The following is a 6,000-nucleotide window of genomic DNA, read 5'->3' on the forward strand; positions in this document are numbered from 1 at the left end:
TTCCCAAATTTATTCTACATAAGCATTCTGACCAGAAGTATTGTTTGCTTGTAATTGTTTATGGGATTAGAATTATCAATGATCAAGACTTCAACATAATGGCAAGGTATGTATCCTGCCTTAATTATATGTTTAATTTTTCGGACTGCTTAATACCTATGATTTTGTCCTATTTATGTGTTTGATAACACAAACTACCTAATGCAATTTTTGTATATCTTTTATTTGGCATATTCTAACGTACAATAATAACAGATGATGAATTTGGTTTGTCTGGCGTTTAATTTGTAATAAGACGAAGGGATAAGTATTGTTTTATTCCTAATGTTGAGGGTTAGAACTGAAATCGTCTTCAATGTAATTTTGGATTTAAAATTATTCTTAACGTGTTTTTTGTATTAAAATCGTCATTTTAATTTTTTCTGGACAAAAATGCCCTCCACTACCATCAGCATCTTTACCTCCACCACCATCAATACCTTAACCTCTACCATCACCACTAACACTTTTATCTCCATCACCACTACCACTACTTTTACTTCTACCACAAAAAAAAAAAAAAATCAATAAAATCAACACAAATTCAACAAAATTCAGAAGTCAGAAATTTAACAAATCAACTCAAATTCAACAAATTTAACAACCAAATCAAAATCAAAAACAAAAATAGTCACATAAGCAAAAGCAGAGACAATCATAGAATCAAAAACAGAAATTCAAGCAAAAGCAGATGTAGAAGAAGAAGATGCAGAAGCCGAAATAGAAGAAAAAGCAGAAGAAGCAAATGCAGAACCATCGGCGCTTGGTCACCCATCACTAGCGGCGGCGATGGAGCGTGCGAGGATCGGCGACGCACTCCACCCTCGGATCCCTCTCTCTCCATGGCGGCAGAAACATGCATGCTCCTCTTCATTTTCTTCCTCTTCTTTTTCGGCTTCTTCCACTTCTCCTCCTCCCTCTCCTCCATCATCACCACCACCAGTAGAAGCGCTCGATTCACTCCCGCCGCTGCCGCATCGAAGCCATTCACCGATCTAGTAGGAGCGTTCAGGAGGTGGGACTCGAAGGTGGGGTGCCAGCGGTTCAGGGAAAAAGGGGGTATTGGGTTGGCGCTGGGTTTCCTGGCGGCGGCTCCAAGTTTCGCCGCGGGCGTCATCCCCCGTTCCCCCTTCCCTTTCGTATACTCTTTTCCTACACCCCTTTCCAACACGTTTTCTTTTATTCTTTTTAAATTTTATAATTTTTTTATTAAAGTAGGGATAGTTTAGGAATAAAATAAAAATTTTATTAGAAAGGACGATTTTAAAATGAAATATAACATTTAGGATGATTTTAAATCCAAAATAACAATAGGGACAATTTTGATTCTAACCCTCAACGTTAGGGACCAAAATCGTACTTATCCTTAAGATGAATGTTTGGGTCATATCTATAAAGCACTAAGACTTTTCGAATTTATGGTGCCTGCGTGTTAGACATATTTTAAGGAAAAGTCTAGGGGGCAGCAACTTTATTAAATTCTGGCCAGTATGTAACCAGCAAAAAAAAGTGAGACATTGGATGAAATCTCACACCATTAAAATCATCATTGATGGCTATAAATCACAAAGGTTGCTGTCCCCCCCTAGCACTCCTCATATTTTAAATACAACACTTATTGACACTCTTTCGACATGCGTATTTTTTGTGTTTAACTTGTCTTGATAAAAAATAAAAAATTCTTTTTCGGATATGTTTAGATACACCTAAATACTATCATGTGTCAGCGTATCTAACCTTATTTTTAACATATATTCTTAAAATGAGTTTAAAAATAGTATATATTATTAATTATTAAAATAAAAATATTTTAAATATTTTATATAATTAAAAAATATTAAAAATATTAAAAAATTAATTTATATTAATATCAATAAAATACTAAAATTTTATTATACTTTATCTAAAAAATACTTTATATATATATATATATATGTCGTATTTTCGTATCTTATAAAAATTTTAAATTCGTATTTCGCATGTCTTATATCGTATCGTGTTCTATATCCGTGTCAGTGCATCATTGAGTCATATACTATGTTATTATCTTTAATTTTATTAAACATTATCGCTTTTAATTTTGGTGGTAGTGGCAAAGTCACTTCACCTCTCATGTTCAAGCCCTAGGGGGCGAAAGTAATTGTATGAACTTATTCTAGAGCTTAAACTTAGAAACAGGAACAAAAGAGAATAATACTTAATTAGAAATTTTTAAAAGTAAATCATTTTATCTTGTTAACAGCAGTTAATCAATATACTAAATATTAAGGGGAAGTACTGGATTTTAAGCTGGATTAGTGCGAAGGAAGATGACGGTGGATTTTCAATAAATGGATCTAAACAGTTGGGTTTCTATATATGAGACTCTAATACTAAGATCAGTAATAATCTAAGAGGGATAAAAATTAGAGAATAGAAAACATATTCACACACACTAATCTAGCAACGACACTAGGACTCTAAGTTACTCAAAATTTAAAAATATAGGTTAATATAAAACATATACCTAGAAAATATAAATTATTATATTTTATTCCTTTCTATAAGTGTTGGCTATGTATTAGTCAAAAAGTTATTAAAATATATATACACAGAAGGTCATTAAGTTGGAGAAAACATCATAAGCTAAGTAACATGCATGTTGATTGGTGTTTGGAATGAGTGAGCAAATTAGTAATTTACAAATATTTGTTTATGCAAAGCTACCCCACCCTTCATCCCTCCTCCTTTTTATCTATTTTAAAGATTTTTTTATTTGAAGAAAAATAATGAAACATATTTGATAAAAAAAATAACAAATGTCAATCTTTGCAAATAATAAGAAAAATTATTGGCTTAACTAGAGGAGTATAATCGAGTCAGATTGGGTCGAATTTTGAATGCAAATAAAAGTCGAATTGATTAAAATTGATCCGTTTAAATTGGATTGATGCACTTTTTAATTTGTAATTATACCTGTATCGAACCAAACGATTAAATCTGGATTGAATCAGTTCGAATAATCAGATACACAATTAAAATTAAATTTATAAAAAATTGGAGAAAAGGGACAAAAAATTCTATAACACTAAGAAATGAAAATAAAAAGAAAAATTTAGATCAATTACACATTACAATTATTTTTAGAATAAACAATCCGTACTTTCTGAACTTTTTATTTAAAAAATATATTTTATATAATTAATAAATATTTTTATATTATCATAATCAAACATAATTGATAGAAAAATATTTTTATATAAAATATCTAAATATTAAATTACTTACATGTTTTTTAACTACAAATATCTAATTTATATTCTATGGATAGAACATGAATAAGAATATGATACTAGAAGACATAATCTCAATTTAAATATAGCGCCTTGTAAATCAATTAATTAATATGTTGATATTTGTCACCGTTATTTTTGTTAAGTATAATATTTTTCAACAAATGAGAAGTCTCCGGTATTCCGAATTCTATTGGCTATTATTTGAAAAAAAAAATACAAAAACAAAAGAAAAAAGGAACTAATATGGGACAAGCTAGATAATTTTAGAGATCACTTTAATTTAATTAAAATTTAAAATATTAACCTAATTAACGTATGAAATTTAAGTAACTAATTTAAAAACTATTCAAAATATATTAATAGAAAGTATATATATGTAACATTTATGTTTAATAAAAATATTAGGTAAGAAATATTTTTTTTTATATTTATTTTGTATTTAGACTAACACTAATCAACGACTCTTTAATTTTTTACTGAAAGTATTTATCTTTAGTATTTTCTAATATTTAATACAACACATTTCATCACTATTTATTAATGATTTAATTATTTTGTCGATCCCTATAGTTTTACTAAATTTTTTATTAGGTCTCTATATTTTTTTTCAATTGAGTCCTGTTCATACCCTGACCCAATGACAAAGGCCCAGGTTCAAATAAAAGGCCTAGTCCGAAGGATTAAGCCTAGCCAAGCACCGACCTTCACATAAGAAGTCGGTAACAACTACGACTTACTCTAAAGAAGTCGGACATGAGATTAGCTGGCAGATAAACACTCATTCAAATGAGTAACCGCCCCTAAAATCTCTCTAACCGCTTCATAAAGCCATATCTTAACCTCCCTAAGATAATGGGGCGGTTAAACACCCTAAAGATATGGCACTACTCCAACGGTGGTTATTGGCTCATCACTATAAATACACTGACATCCCTCAGGTATCTCTAAGCCCAATACTCTCTAGACCTGCTCACACTCTTGCTAACTTAGGCATCGGAGTGTCTTTGCAGGTACCACCCCCCATTCACTCACGAACACAAGTCGGACGGAGTCTCCCGAGCTGCATACTCATACGGAAACCTCCTCCTTCACACATTTGGACCAACCAACGCCATCCATTCAGTCAATCTCCGGTTACCCACCGTAACATTGGCGCCGTTGCCGGGGACCCGAGAGATCATCCATTGATGGCGGACAGATCCCACGAAGAAGGCCATGTGGAAACAGATTCTGAACAAGAGAATCTGGACACGGGTAATAACGATGTGGACCTAGCCCTACACCAGGAAGTTAACAATCAGCATAGAGAGGGCACCTCCGGGGTAAAAAACCCGAAGGTAAATTCCTCAGATGGGCGCGAATCAGAAAAAGGCGGACCATCCCACGTAACTGAACTAATGGGGTTAGTCCACAGCCGCCTGGAACAGTTAGAACAAGAGCGGGAGCGGCAAAAGGAAACTGAGAAGTACCTAAAAGAGGAGATGGAACGGCGAAAAGAGTTAGAAAGAAAACTCTTAAAGCTGAAATCTTCCCTCAAGAATCTGAACTCCCGCGACGAACAAGAAGAGCCGCTCTTGGGTGAAGAGGATCCTTTCAGCGAGGACATAATGAGGGCAAAAGTTCCGAGAAACTTCAAAAGTCCTGATATGGACCTCTACGATGGAACCACGGATCCAAAGCATCATCTAAGCAACTTCAAAAGTCGGATGTACCTAGCTGATGCTTCCGACGCTACGCGATGCAAAGCTTTCCCGACCACTTTATCGAAAGCAGCGATGAAGTGGTTCGATAGCCTTCCCCCAAGATCGATCACTAGCTTTGAAGACCTCTCAAGGAAGTTTTTGATGAGGTTCTCAATTCAGAAAGACAAGGTAAAACATGCACCGAGCCTCCTGGGAGTAAAACAGGAGGTCGGAGAATCTTTACGAGCCTATATGGAAAGGTTCAACAAAGCTTGTTTAGAGATCCAAGACTTGCCCACAGAGGCAGTCATAATGGGGCTAGTCAATGGGCTCAGAGAAGGTCCCTTCTCACAGTCCATATCTAAAAGACACCCCATTTCCCTAAGTGATGTACAAGAAAGAGCTGAAAAGTACATCAATATGGAAGAGAATGCCAAATTAAGGGACCCGAGTTGGCGACCTGGACCCCCTCCCTCAACTAAAGAGAGGGAAAGGGAAGCCAAGAAAAAGGAAGAACTCGATCTCGAGAGGCCCAGGAAATATCACTCTTATACTCCTCTGAAAGCTTCTATAGTGGATGTATACAGAGAGATTTGCAACACTGAAAGGCTGCCACCCCCTAGACCCATTAAAAATAAAAAAGGGGGGAGCCGCAGCGATTATTGCGAGTACCATAAAATATATGGTCACTCCACTCACAACTGTTATGACCTTAAGAACGTGATAGAAAAGCTGGCTAGAGAAGGTCGGCTTGATTGATATCTCATGGAAAGGTCGGACAGTCACGGAAAGAGAAAGCGAGATGATATGGATAGAAGAGACCCACCACCGCAGACCCCAGAGAGACATATCCATATGATCTCAGGAGGAAGAGTCTACCAGGTCGGGGAAGAGTCACCCGACCTTCCTACCATTTCATTCACAAAAGAAGATGGGCAAGGAATAATCCCTGGACACGATGATCCAGTGGTCATAACTATGATCCTAGCAAATGCCCATCTCCA

The sequence above is a fragment of the Arachis stenosperma genome, chromosome 2, assembly GCF_014773155.1.
Source record: "Arachis stenosperma cultivar V10309 chromosome 2, arast.V10309.gnm1.PFL2, whole genome shotgun sequence".
NCBI lineage: Eukaryota > Viridiplantae > Streptophyta > Magnoliopsida > Fabales > Fabaceae > Arachis > Arachis stenosperma.